Below are 15,626 nucleotides of genomic sequence, written 5' to 3' on the forward strand. Positions count from 1 at the left end.
GTACTTTTTCAAGGTAAACGAGTGAAATTGTTTTCTCAGTTGAGTGCCTCGGGCTACATCGAAGCATGAACTTGCGTTACTGTTAATATATATATAGATGGCTGTAACGTTTTACTTAAAGAGTAAATTAAACCATGTGTAAAGGCTATTTACTTTTAATAGTACGAAACAATAGACTAGAGTGAAGGTAGCTAGGCAGCAGCAGCACATACCGCCGGACCGGCATGGCCAGGTGGTTAAGGCACTCAACTCATAATCCGAGGGTTCGAATCCCCGTCACACCAAACACGCTTGCCCTTTCAGCCGTGAGGCATTATAATGCTACAGTCAATCCCACTATTCGTTGATAAAAGAGTAGCCCAATTGTTGACGGTGGGTGATGATGACTAGCTGCCTTCCTTATAGCCTTACACTGCTAAAGTAGGGACGGCTAGCGCAGATATCCCTCGTGTAGCTTTGCGCGAAATTCCAAAACAAACTATCCTCTACCAAAGAAAAATTTTTTTTTAGTGAATATCGCTCTAAGTTACTAAAAAAGCGTATAGAAAACAATACATAGATGTTTAACCGATACAACTATACAGTGAATGGTATTCGATTTCCCTCGTTATGATTAAAGAGAATAAATGCGACTGATAGTTAATAATTAGCATGCAACTTAGTTGTGCTATAAATAACTTTTACTAAACATTTTTAAATTGTGTTCAACTATTTCAGGAAGACCTGCTTATCACATGATTATGGGTATTTATACCAGCACGAGAAAGGTAACCCAAATTAATTGAGGTGTGTAATTTTACTTCTGCCACCATCTTGTTTGAATGTTTTGATTTAGGGTTACGAATTTATAGAATATCCGCTGTTCAACCGGGAGACATTATATTCTGTAAAACAATGATCTACAACAGTAATTGGTGCAAGATACATACAGATATTCTACAGAATAATTGGAAAAACAATGGTGCTGAATTTCGCTGGTAGACTGAAATCTCAGAATACATGTGAACAACACAAAATGGTGGATTAGGATTAAGAGAGAAAAACTGTCACTCTTATAACTCAATAACAAATTTAAAGTGGTTTGTGAGTACTTTGTTTTATTGCGCTGGTTACAGTTCGGCTCGCTAGTTTCAAAACCCAGTCGATATCTTTACAATGTTATATAAATCAAAGTCGGGTCTATATAAACCCGAAACATAGCCGGTAGGTTAAGTAATTTAACTGTAGTAGGTTTATTTTGAATTTCGCGCAAAGCTACACGAGGGCTATCTGCGCTAGCCATACCTAATTTAATAGCGCAAGACTACAGGGAAGGCAGCTAGTCGTCACCCCCCACCACGAACTCTCTGGCTACTCGTTTACCAACGAATAGTAGGACTGACCGTAACATTATAACGCCCCGGCGGCTGAAAGAGCGAGCATGTTAGGTGTGACGGGGATTCGAACTCGCGACCCTCAGATTACGAGTCGAGTGCCTTAACCACCTGTATTAGAAATACTATGTAACGGATTATTTTTTACAAGTTGCAGAACCATAATGTACTCGTATTAGTAAAACTGGTGATCCGATAAAGAAAAAAAAAAGTACCCATGTTGTTAATTAAAATGGTTAAAAGATAAAGACAGTCACAGTCTATACCTTGTCATTTACTGTACAAGAACTTGAAAATTAAAAAGTTGTCACCTACATTTCATATGTACATATATCATAAAGCCTGAGAGTCAAACTCAATCGACTGTCTCTTTTTCAGGTATTTTCATAATACGGTTTCATTTAAAATACACCTGTTAAATGTGACAGGTTCGTAACTGAAGAGAGAGTTGTATTTGTAAGATTACATTATATACGAATAAATAAAACCCCCAGTCACTGAAAACAATTTATTACATACACGTCTGTACACGAGAGCTATGCATTAAGCACAGAGATACTGCTAGAGTAAACCTTATTATAATATTAAATATTACCAAGGAAAGAATTACGTATACATATATATATTTCACTTCATAAATTTTTTAACCCACCTTTTCTTTAAAGTATTCTGATATATGGAATATTTTTCACAATATATTATGCATTATTGTACTCCGTGAAAATGTTCATTTTCTTGAAAGAATTGTCATACCTCAAAACTACCAGCTGTAGTCATCATATGGTAAATATGTTGAGCTCACTGGAGAGGATATGTACATTACAGAAATTTAATTTGGCAAGAAATCTCAGGTTTTACTGTTAAATAAAACCAAGTTTTATCAATACCCGCATTCTTGTAACTCAGTATAATATTTTAGATCGATTAAACTGTGTCCACACTAGTGACATTTTAATAAATACGTAAAATTTTATTAGTCGTCTAAATAGGGCCTTATGCGTACTTGAAACAAAATTTCACCACAACCCTTTTAGACTAGTATTAGCAAAACATGATAATTGCAGTTTACTTTAAATATTGAGTTTCTCATTCTAATTTCAGGAACGAAAGGCAAGAATATTCACAATTAACTTCATAATTATTCAATATCAAAACTGTTTATAAATTCAAAACGTTAGTTTTTTTTTTCGATTCTCTACTTGGACTTTCGTCCTAACGTATAAAAACTACTATCATTAATTTTTCTGGAAATTCTTTCAATTTGTTAATTAAATAATCATGGTAAACTCTACATACCTACAAGTTTTAATTGTACAGTTTTCACTTTTGTGTTCACATAAAATGTTCAAAAACAAAATTTAAAATAAATAAAAACAAGTGACAAGAAAACATTTGCTTTAAAAATTCTTGAAATTACTCAAGCATCAATGAAGACTATTTAAATACATTAATTCTTGTAAATGAATATGTTTCCAACAATTCTCGAAAAAATTTGATCTGTACAGTTAGGCCTAAATGTCTGCTACACATTCGTAAGGGGTAAGTTAACATCAACGGCTAGAAATTTCAAGCGTGATATTGCACTTAATAATAGTCTTAAATATTTAGTTGTCACTATTTCATTTTACACTCTTAAGACTATACCACAATATTACATTTACTAGCAAAATTTTTATTGACAACGTTAATTTGTGATCCTTTGAGAGAGAACTACTCTGGGAAACGAGGATAAAAACCTTCCAAAGTTTGAAGACATTCAGTCACCTAGGCACAGGCCTAACTATCACAGTTGCTAGGCTCACATTGAACTGTAAACATCGACACAAATATATTTCAAAACAAGCATTCAAACTACGTTTAACATTTTTGGAGCCTACAACAAACTCAAATATACGCGCATATCCAAAAGCAAAACAGCATAAAATATTCAGATTTGTCAAGTGCTAGCTTTACCACTCAACGTACAAAGTAGTAACACAATAATATGTAAAGAATAAAGGGACAGAATTGGTAATGTCCTTATTTACTATAAACGATAACACATAATACAGTACAACTAATTCCATGTTTCACTTAATAATACAAAACCTCAAACGTTATATATGTATCAGATGCATTTTATCAAGGTGGTAGATAACACAATTTATAGACTATAATCATAAATACCGTACTTCGTTGAGCACATGAAGCTGTACAAATGTACTTACATGGCTTAATATGCATTTTTTTAAATCGGGGTTATAAATTAGGCTATTTGTACAAATAAATCTCCGTATAATGGGCTAAAAAAACTGAAATGTTGGGCACATTATCCGACAGTAGTTCTTCAAGTATTTAAGGGTTTTTGGTTTTTCAAATCTCAGATACCAAAATGTTGAAAAATCTTGCAAGGTACCCCATATTTTATCAGACATGCATATCAAATTTAATATCAAAAAGAAGAAAAATAACTTTAAAAAAATCTGACTTGACTTTTCATTTCCAGAAAATGTTTTTTTCGTTATCTGTGCTAGTAATTTCTAACACGTTTGTGTTTTGATCACTTATTGCCCTTCACACATAACAAAAGTCAAAATAATCTGGAGGGAAAACACATTTATAAAGGGTTAAATATAGCCTGATTGTATTAATGTATATACAAGTTTAGTTTTATTATTTGGATAAAACCTACTATTATTACAAAGATTTGGTTATAATAAAATTAGCATTTTTTTCCCTACTAGTCATGCATCCACAACGTGTCTTAGCGTTCTTTTTTGTTTTTTATATCGGGATAATAAATTACTATTCGTATAAATAAATCTGTATACTGAACTGAAAAATTCAGTATAACATATGTTATGTGTAATCTTTGAATAGCTAATGAAATTTGTAGTAAGTCACCAACTTACGAATCTTGCTTGTTTTTTTCAGTCTAAGTAAACAATCCATAACCTATCTCATCACGCCAGAGCACCTTTCCTGCTAGACTAGAAGAAATATTCAGCAATCTGTCCTTTAGCCTACTTCTCACTAGTTATTACATACATATATAAAATACTGAAGAAAAAATCTGTTGGAATGCTTTAGGGTTCTTCATAGTAGTAACTTTGTCCGGTAGGTGACTTTTTCTTATGATTGATTCTATTAGTTGTGTAGAAGTTACACTATTAACTTAATTTTATTTCACAGCTATAAAAGTCAATCATAAAAAACGATAGCAGTGAAAATAATGAGCTGGACTGAGAAAATATTACAATGCCCCAAAATTTCATCCAGTTTAAGTTTGTACTTATCTAAGAAACAAAAAATACTGAACACAAAACTCATCTCCAGTAAAATACATCCATACATATCTCAATCTACAGCAATCATATTCATAGAATTACTATTAAAATGGCACAGAAATCTTATATAATTTATATACTGCTGATTATTAATGTACTAATAATATAACAGACTTATGAATAAATTATATTATTTGTTTACAGTTTTATTTCTTATGCTAAAGTAATAAAGATGCCACATTAGTAGCAACAGCTGTATCTTATTATTATGGAATGTTTTAAATACAACCAAAGAAAAGCTGCAGTCCTTTTAATATGTATCCATATTCATGTCTAGCCTTTCACATATCTGAAAAACTATTTGAAATTAATATTTTTCTATTAAAAACAACAAACAAAAACTATTATACAGTGCACAGCATATATGAAAACATAATACTCTGTGATAAATGACTACAAAAAATTATCATATGGTGTACTCCAGTAAAACAGTGTAAAGTTTCTATGAATTACACTAATAGTGATAGCTGTCATCTTTCTGGCATCTTGTATTTACACATTTGCAAAAGAGATAAATGTATATTCATTCACTTGATATGAAACATTTCACAGTTTCTTCAAGTATGTTTATAAATCTCTATATACACACAAAAATGACAATCAATGTGCAGAAAGGCCATGTTTGTTTTCGTTGTTAGAGAATTGCCTGATTTGATCAATTAGTATTAAGCATAGGCTTAGTTCCCAATTCAGCTTCATTTTAAGTAGCTTGAGCATTAGATTAAACACAAGGAATGCTCCTGGAAAAGTTCACAAAAAGATACTATACCAACTTACAAAATTCATGAATACTGACTGTACAAAGTACACTCACTGTACTTCTAATACACCACACCACTAAGAAACAGATATGGGTGATGAAAAAAACAAAACTAAGCAGTAAACTGGTTAGGAGAACAGAATACTAGATATTAAAATAGCCAAACTACAAACTAAAATATAAGATATTCTAAAAAATCTCCTAACTACAGATATCCAATTACTACATGAAATTAAAATAAAACTTCCAACAAAGTTGGTTAATAATACAGCCATAAATATTTCCCTACAATGGATGTGTATTGGGAAATTAAAGTTGAAACACCGATCAACAAACCAGCCACATCAGTACATACATACATCAAGTATCATAAGGTCACTTATGTTGCTAGGGTGATCAAAATATTCTTTGTTAATAGCCAATCAATTAATTTTTATATAATATTTTCAGTTTCAATGATTACAACTTAAACTCCAAGTGATGAAAGAAACCCATTTTTTCACATAATTTATCACACAATATCATGTATGACAGAAACACAGTTGTGCTTTATAAACCCCTCTGTAACATCAATACAAAATCTTATGCAAATTTTACCTCTCTCTCTCTAATTACATTAAACTTCAGATGATGATAAATCTCAAAATGTTGCGTACGAACACTGAAATTGTATTCCTGTACAAGGTCACAAAAGAAGTAATAATTAATAACTATGTTATCAACAAACAGTGCATAATAAGTTAAATATAACTCACAAACATTTTTTATTATCATACTCCCAGACAGATTAAAGCATTTCTTGTAAGGAAGAAATTAAAAATACAGCAAATGCACCAAAAGCTCACTTTATGACAAACGAGGAAAACAGCTTATAAAACTTGTTACCAACTATATGATTGACTTATTTCTGTTTCATGTTACTTAACAGAAACCAAGTACTATTAAAACATACAATTAATTTTCTGAATTTCTATTCATGAACATATAGAACGGTTTCTAATGACCATATTCTGAAAGAACATGTTAACGGCACAACGTAAAAAAACAAAGAGAACAACGTTTCAACCTTCCTAGGTCATCTTCAGCTTAACAAAAAGACTTAGGAAGGTCAAAACATTGTTCTCTACTTATCAATAAAAGTATTAGTTCCCATACTAGCCGTTCTGAGATATCTTTTTATTTCAAGTGAGTTTCTCATCACCAAAAAAAGTACACTGTTTTATGGACTTTTTTCTTAATTTGGAAGTTTGGTTCATTTGTACCTGGTGTGCTTACTATGCCTGGAAACAACAAAAAATTGTGATGGTAAATGCTGAAAAACATGTTATCATCTGAAACTAAAACATTTTTTCTACAGAGTTTAAATATTTTCATAAGATTTTTATGGTTATACGAAGCTAGTGTAGTTTGAATTATGAGGATAGCTTCATATTTTTCATGAATTCACATTTATATTTACTCACACCCTTCTTACACATTTAATAATTAGTTAAACACATCGTAAACAGCAATATTAAAACATTTGTTTTGAACAAGTTTTTGTTATATATAAAATTATTATGCAAATAATAATGTAAAAGTTAGAAGGGGACTGCATCTACTTAAACCTGAAATTAAAGTTTTATTAATACAATAAAACACAAAAATGCTAACATTTGAGCCTAAAACATATTCATATTTGAAAAACGACTACTGTTCATTGCGTGAAAAATATGCAAAACTATTTTATTTAACATTATAATAGCCATTCTGAAAAACAAACTTCTAGAAATTGTTTAAGACATGCTTTTATAACAGCCAACAGGCAGTACTTTGGGTTGAATTAAACAACAGGAAATAGTTGTTCACGATACTGAACTAAACATTACAACACATGTGACTCAACAGATGCTCTCTGCATCATACCAGTCATTAAAATATTTGGAGTGAAGTGATAATGTATTTTGGTAACAAAGAAATGATGGGTTATCTGTCATGTACATATCATTGAATTAAAGATGAAGGTATCAAGAAACTGGCATTAGTCAACTTAGGAATCAAATGACTATACTTAGGACTTAACTATAGCAGAAGCTGAAAACCTATAACTATAGCAGAAGATGAAAACCTATAACAATACTAGTGGTTTGAATGTAACAAGTGCTTCTGATCACATGTGAACCAACAATAACAAAATATCTTTGTTAACATTCAATGATGTGTAACCTTCTTCTAATATTTGCATGCAGAGTTTGTAAGTATATCATTCCCACAAATTTTCAGTTTGGGTTTTATAAATATTGGTATTACAACAACAAAAATGCTTAAAACTTTCCCACAACCTTCAATTACATGTGTGCTTTGAGGCTGTAGCTTTATTGCTCAAGTCTTGTGTCGGCAGCCCATGGTTTTTCACTACATGAAGCTGGCTCCTGTGCACTGCACCGTCAACATTTAACAGAAAGATTGCATTGTACATTAGAAAAACAGTCTGCATACATAAAAGTTCCATTTAAATTTTTAGAGAGAATAGCTGATCACATAACATGACTGGATTTTCTTGCATGTCATTCTTGGCATGTACCATCAGACAGATCCTGAGCTGGTCGGTTACTTAGGGTGCAGTGTACGTTTCACGGCTGCTTTATTTCTTAGTAATTTGTTGCAACCCCTCAAAATTTTCTTATTCTCTGAAAGACTGCAGACTTCCCTGAATTAACCCACTAGAGTTCAGGTTCTGAGCAGAAAACTTGCACATCTGGACATTTTCACATTAAGTTTATTTGTAGTTTTTACATGTTTTGGCCTAACATATATCGTTCTTTAACTTTTATTTTCATTTATTACAGTCAGTAGCCACACAAAAGTTAGATTTCCTGACCTGATAATATAAAATTGGATTACAAGTAAAACAGAATGTATTTCACTACAAAAACCCACTCATACTGCTACTACTGACATTCAGCGTACCCTACTAGACAATTCAAAATATATTATGGTATTACATCAGATACTACTGATATTGCAATTACATACCTTTAAAATAAGTTATATTCAAATTAGTGCTAGAAAATTCAACATTATCTCATTAACAAATGCCTATATGACTGGATACTCAACTTGGTAAATAGTTTTATTTTCATGTGGGTAATTCTAGTTGTTAGACACATTTAAAATAACCAATAACAACCTGTGAGTGAGTGGATTATTGCTGGTTGACTTTCTTATTCATCACCAAACATACATAGTACACTGCTTAAAATACAAAGGAAAAGGTTTGGTGTACAGTGACATTAAAGCAGGCACAGGAGAAGAACTTGGCTGAGTATTAACAACCCTTTATAATTAGCATGGGTGAAGAGCTTGGCCACATATTAACAATCCTTTCATAATTAGCATGGGTGAAGAGCTTGGCCACATATTAACAATCCTTTCATAATTAGCATGGGTGAAGAGCTTGGCCACATATTAACAATCCTTTCATAATTAGCATGGGTGAAGAGCTTGGCCACATATTAACAACCCTTTCATAATTAGCATGGGTGAAGAGCTTGGCCACATATTAACAACCCTTTCATAATTAGCACGGGTGAAGAACTTGGCTATGTGTTAACAACCCTTTGATAATTAGCACGGGTGAAGAACTTGGCCACATATTAACAACCCTTTCACAGCATAAATGAAGAGCTTGGCCACATATTAACAATCCTTCCATAATTAGCATGGGTGAAGAACTTGGCCACATATTAACAACCCTTTCATAATTAGCACAAGTGAACAACTTGGCTACGTGTTAACAACCCTTTGATAATTAGCACAAGAACCCACATATTAACAACCCTTTCACAGCATAAATGAAGAGCTTGGCCACATATTAACAATCCTTCCATAATTAGCATGGGTGAAGAACTTGGCCACATATTAACAACCCTTTCATAATTAGCACAAGTGAGGAACTTGGCTATGTGTTAACAACCCTTTCATAATTAGCACAAGTGAGGAACTTGGCTATGTGTTAACAACCCTTTCATAATTAGCACAAGTGAAGAACTTGGCTATGTGTTAACAACCCTTTGATAATTAGCACGGGTGAAGAGCTTGATGCAGTATCAACAACCGTTTGATACTCAGCGTAGCCTTACTAGTGGTCGGCTAAGTATTCATAACCTGCTCTTAATCAGCATTGTCATGCTAGAACTTCAGTTCCAGAAATTTATTTTGTACCTATCAGACAACGTAGTCACAAAAAGTAGACTAGATCAGATCTATCCCACCAGTAGTTATTTCAATACAAAAACATGGCTCTGAGAATCCTCAAATCCAAGCAGAAATTCAGTTAAATTTTTTCTTTCTTTCTTTATACTAAAACTATAAGAAATAAAATTTACAAAATTAATCATTTAACAACACTTTGGACTTATAAGCTCCTATTATTTCTATTTCGACTTCTAAGAAGTTATTTTTAATCATATATTATACTCTAATAGTTAATTCTCTTTGCTATTTTAAGTAAATAATTACGACTAGTTATTCATAAAATATAAATCTTTTTCCAACGTATACATTCCATTTTTAAGAATAAACCATGGAATTTTTGTTGCTCTAGAAAATGTTCTAGACATAAAATAACAGTATTTAACAGAAGGGTTACTACATGTATAAACTTTTCACTCAGAGATCAAAGTTATTATATATCTAATTTTCTATTAAATTAACTGGAATTTCTCTGCATAATTAAATATGTTTGTTCCTGAACTTAAGTACTGGTTCCAAAATTCAGCTGTATAAATCTTATAATACAGTCATGAAAAAACACAAAAACCTCTTATGTGATAAAATATTTTTAAGAACTTGAGTTTATTTGAAATATTCTGGCCACTGACTTGTTTATACTAATAACAGATCCTAAATCATATCTAATGGAGCATACAGTTGTATATCACATTAACATACTCTATGACTGAAGAGACCGACGCAACTGAAAAAACTCTTTGAGCATTTCAGGATTACTAATTAGACTGGATTTTGCCATGTATTATTTTCATTGAGCAGCAGCATTAAAGGACAGACCTTCATAAAATTAACCAGGAAAAAGTGCTTGTGAAAATAGGTGTAAACCAAAGACACGCACCTTTAACATCCCAAAAACGAATTTCTTATTTCTTAAACTACTACAATGTATCATTATGTACTCAAGAAAAAAACAAATTTAGATGTTTAAGTATAGTTTTGTGTGTTATGTCTTCAGTATAGCATGAAATTGGATATATAGAAAACATTGTACTATTATGAAACAAACAATAAAGCTTCATTTTATATTTCAGACTGAAGGAACACCAGCAGATCTTATAATCATTAATAAAATTGAAATTTTCAAAAGTACAAGCTTCTAGAAGAACCTAAGTGATCTCCGTATGCTTTGTGTGTTCTAGGCAGGCACTGTTCAACTAGTAATGTACGTCAGGCTAGCATAAACGTGTTTGTGTTTCATTCAGTGGAAATCATATTAAAGAGTTGCAAGCACCTCTTTGGTTTCACAACAACTTTGATCAAAACTATGGACCCTTTATGTATTGACAATATGCTAATTAAACATAGAAAGGCACAAGGTGTAAGAGAAGAATAGAATAATATCTTTCACATAAAAAAATCATTTTACCATGATAATATATTTCTTTATATATATATATATATATATATATTACAGTTAAATAGTAAACTATTCTAAATCTTACACTAATCTATAACAATAGTTTTAAGACGGGGTCGTTTTGGTTGCTTATGGCTTGTATCTGTTGAACAAGCTTCCTTTTCTTCAAGAACAATACAGTCATCTTCACTCACTCTCTTTTGAGATTTTGCTTTAGACCTGGTTATTGGTCCATGGTTATTTAACACAATAGATCTGTCTTCATGTTTGCAAGCCCTCTTGGTTGGTACAAACTGTTGACCAAGATCTATATTTGAGTCTGCTTTGAAGGAAAACTGAGAGAGGTAAGCTGTCACTTTGGATTCTGGGTAAGTAAAGACACTATCAATGATGTTGACAGAATTGTCTCTATGAGGAACGAACCCATAAGATATAGTAGAGTCTGCCATCTTTGGGGGGGTGGACATATGGGTAGAAGTAGAGCTAGCATGAGGGCCATTTGTAAGAGAACCTTGGCTAGAGCTACTACTCAAAGAGCTTGTATGAATGTCAGTGGAACTTTTCTTTTGTCTTCTCCTTTGAGCTAGGGGAGCTGCAGAAACATCCAACAGATGAAACTCTTTACGAGAAGTGACACGAAAGGCATCAAATGTTGCTTTAAGGGCAGTGTCTGCAACACATGGCAAAGGTAATGAACTGAGTATGCCAGGTGCCATTAGTGGAGTGTCGGTTACATTGCAACGATTCTGTCTTAGAACCCACGCGTGTGCCCGAAGTTCACTCATGGTGAGCCGTTGTTGAGGATCTATAGTGAGAAGTCCTTTTATCACGTCCTTAGCCTGTTGAGAAACCACATTCCAAACAGGATCAGAAAAGGAAAACTCTCCTTCTTGGATTCGTTGCATGACTGCTGCAGCGCTTGCTTCTCGACTGTAGGACTGGAAAGGTGCCTTACCTGACAACATTGTATACTAAATAAAGGAAAAACAAATTATGCACAACAGAAGAAGTAAACAAGAAACTTTTATACAATAAATAAATCTAATAGAAGATGGATTAAAGAATTAGAACCAGTTAGAATGACGACCGCGTATTTTTAAAAGCAGCAAAATGTTAGTAAACTGACAAGGTTTATTTCAATAAAAGTAATGTAAAATTGAAAAATCATATGTTCCATGTCTTTGTTGTGTTAGATTATTAGTGAGGAGCAAGATTTCTTTAGTGTTTTAGTAATCTCACTGACAATCTCATAGATTCATGATCTCACATTTTAGGAAAAGACATTATGTTACAACAAAATAGTAAGCCTTACAGTTTCTGCATACACATAAAAGGTTTGAGAAGTCTTCAGTGGGAGAGAAGGTTAAAAAACCATTTAAAAATTGATTTCGAATAGATTGCTTAAAATTAAGTTAAACTATGTTCCAAAGACAAATTTATTTTTCAAAAAAAAAATCAAAAAAATCGAGCATTTAAGTATGATAGGTGTTTTGACTGAGTTAAAAACTTGTTAAATGGCATGACAAGATTAACAGTTTTAATACACATGACAAAAATTGTAAATAAACATTCCCATCCACATCTAAGAAATCCATTAATATCTTCAAATGAGACACATGTAAGAATTAGATTTAACTTTTGTCTGCTACAATCCACCCCCCCCCCAAGAGGCTTTCTATTTATAATATCAAAAGCCAACAACTGGGCTGAAAATGATAACAGCCAAAAGTTTGTTTTAAAATTCTGTTTATAAGCAGTTTAAAAAGTTATTGTTAAACTTTCAGATGTGTAAACTTAAAAATGCAGCGAAAAGAACAGGTCTAATATTGTATAATTCATGCTAGTCTTCAAGCATTATTAGACAAGCTTCTTAATTAGTGCTCGACAGATTATAAATCAGGTTCAGATAAATACAACCTTTTGATTAAAATGTTACTATCTCCTGTTTGTCACAAATGCAGTCTAGCATTATTTTTTATTACAACTTTAGGACCATTGGATATTAAGTTATCAACTTTTCAGCATGCATCAATGAAGCACAGAGAAAGGGTTTAACTACTTGGGTAGACAACAATTTTCAGCATTTAACTAGGTTACTTATAGGAATCATTTAACTGGTCAAATGCCAAACAACTGTGTTAATAAGCTAAACAAAAACATACATACTCACATCACAACAGCTATGCATTTAACATTTATAAAAAATGTGCACATCTCTTACATATGTCTATAGAAAACTTACCAAAATGACTCCAAGACTCCACAGGTCACAAGATTCATCGTATCCTACTCCAGTGCCACTAGAAGCTGATACTGCATGTTTTAAAACTTCTGGAGCAGCATAATTTAAAGTGAAACAAGGTGTCTGCATTGGCTGGTCACTGGTCAGTGGCTTGAGACAGGAAAACCCAAAGTCCACAATCTTAATTTCTGACTCATCACTTTGACTGGCAAGTAAGAGATTCTGCATTGGGATAGAAAAATTAATGTTTGTTATTTAGTCTTTAAATTTCTCAACACAGGCTTAGTCAGTTCAACTGACCATATGACATTTTTGTACTTATTTAAAGTTTTTATAGATTTAATACTTCTAACTTTCAATAATGTGTAGATATCTTCACAAAATTTACAAATATACAAAATATTGTTTTGAATAATCTGTGTACCAATTAATTTTCATATTATGATTAAAAACACCTTTCTTCATCTCAAAAATCTCACATTTCCTTTGTGTAATCCCTAAAGCTTCCTAAATGTATTTAACATATTTTATCTGTTATTTTCTTTATCCTATCTCCATACATGATTGGCCAATTTAACCAACCTTGTAACCACCACACAAATAAAATTTCTAAATTACCCTTTTTTCTTGTTTCTAGGATTACTTCAAATTGTAATATTAAACTAACATTTGTCTATCTTTAGTATCTTTACGCTCGTAACAGTATACATTTATTTATAATTAAATTTCATTGTTTTATTGGTCTTTGAACCATGTCTAACTACTACTCACATCGTTATAAGATGTAAATCACTTGGGGAAGGTAAGTAAATTACATTATCAATGGCCTACTTGCATGCATGCCATGTGAAGCATTTCTATTATATTTTCACATAACCTTGAGTTTTTATTGGTTATAGGTAATATACAATTAAATGTAAGACAGCTATTACCAAATACTTAAAGAGAGGATGTGACAGGTGGGTTTGTTAGGGAGGGGTGGTTGGTGATCTTCTATATTTGATAGTACTGTAACAGAACAAAATTAAAGGCCTATATTTGATAGTACTGTAACAGAACAAAATTAAAGGCCTATATTTGATAGTACTGTAACAGAACAAAATTAAAGGCCTATATTTGATAGTACTGTAACAGAACAAAATTAAAGGCCTATATTTGATAGTACTGTAACAGAACAAAATTAAAGGCCTATATTTGATAGTACTGTAACAGAACAAAATTAAAGGCTATAAAAATTGTTTTTTTAAGGCGATGATTTTATAGCAAGTAATTTATGTTTAATTTTGTATTTTTTTAACATATATTGGATTTGGATAAATAGAGAAGACAAGAAGCACAGAGAAAATGTGTCACACAAGGGAAAATTCAGGATTTTTTAAACTACTGCCTTGTAGAATTAAGAACTTATAACTTGTATGCTATTAAAATATAGATTATTAGCTAAGATTTGTATACTATACTAATTGGTATAACACAAAGTAATTTCATAAAATTTTGAATGTAAGATATTAAACTTGTGTCATGTGCAGTGGAGAATACCTGTGGCAAGAGGGTTAAATCTATATTACACAGAGAAAAATACCACTTTATAAAATAAAGCATACTAGACCATTTATAAATGTCTAGTCAACTAAAAAATCTTGAATATGAATATCTGCTGTCTAAAGGATATGGGTGAATAAGGATAGAGTTTTTACTGAAACATTTCTACCATGTATGTACTAAATGATAAGGCTGTATATAAAACCCAATTGTAAAACATCTGCCTATTCAGTCAATAACACATTTTCATAGCAAATAATTTACTACAAAACTTTTTATAATTACTAATGGACATATCTGTTCTATGGATAATAATTTGACAGTGTAAGGGAAAACTGGGCACTGCAGAAATAAAACACAAAACAGAAGACTTTTATCTTTAATATATATTTCACTGCTATTACTATTTCCTGTTGGTCTGTCATTTATGTTCTAGCAATCATTAAGCCCATGCAGTGCATTTGATTACCCATGGAAGGTAATTCAAAAATCTAAGCCTGTTAGGAAACTCCTCAAGTCAAGTTTTTTATTCTGGGCAGTTTTAAGTGATTCTTGGAACAAAATGGTGGAAGGAAGTAATGAAAAGATAAAAACAGCAAGCACAATGTATATATAGTAAGAATGTTGTTCTATACAATGACTTAACATCATATTCTAGATTTATATTTTCTTAGGGAAGTTTTTTTATACATCTAACTCATTTGCTCTTACTTCATCTTTTAAGTAACTATTTATAAACTTTAGTGGTTCAGTT

General features: G+C 31.9%; 1 long non-coding RNA gene and 1 pseudogene across 2 annotated transcripts in view; one reads left to right on the top strand and one right to left on the bottom strand.

The window, feature by feature from the left end:
• The window catches only part of LOC143231145 (uncharacterized), a 43,684-nt gene extending 32,544 nt beyond the window's left edge, over positions 1 to 11,140 (top strand). Inside the window, exon 2 of the long non-coding RNA XR_013016795.1 lies at positions 10,763 to 11,140. This is a non-coding gene — a long non-coding RNA (uncharacterized LOC143231145). The remainder of the gene's footprint in view (positions 1 to 10,762) is intronic.
• The window catches only part of LOC143231143 (ribosomal protein S6 kinase alpha-5-like), a 102,841-nt pseudogene continuing 97,945 nt past the window's right edge, over positions 10,731 to 15,626 (bottom strand). Inside the window, exons 15-16 of the transcript XR_013016794.1 lie at positions 13,331 to 13,552; positions 10,731 to 12,059 (exon numbers count right to left, since the gene is read on the bottom strand). The product of XR_013016794.1 is annotated as a ribosomal protein S6 kinase alpha-5-like (transcript). The remainder of the gene's footprint in view (positions 12,060 to 13,330; positions 13,553 to 15,626) is intronic.

Source organism: Tachypleus tridentatus, chromosome 10 (assembly GCF_004210375.1).
Source record: "Tachypleus tridentatus isolate NWPU-2018 chromosome 10, ASM421037v1, whole genome shotgun sequence".
NCBI classification, from domain to species: Eukaryota; Metazoa; Arthropoda; class Merostomata; order Xiphosura; family Limulidae; genus Tachypleus; species Tachypleus tridentatus.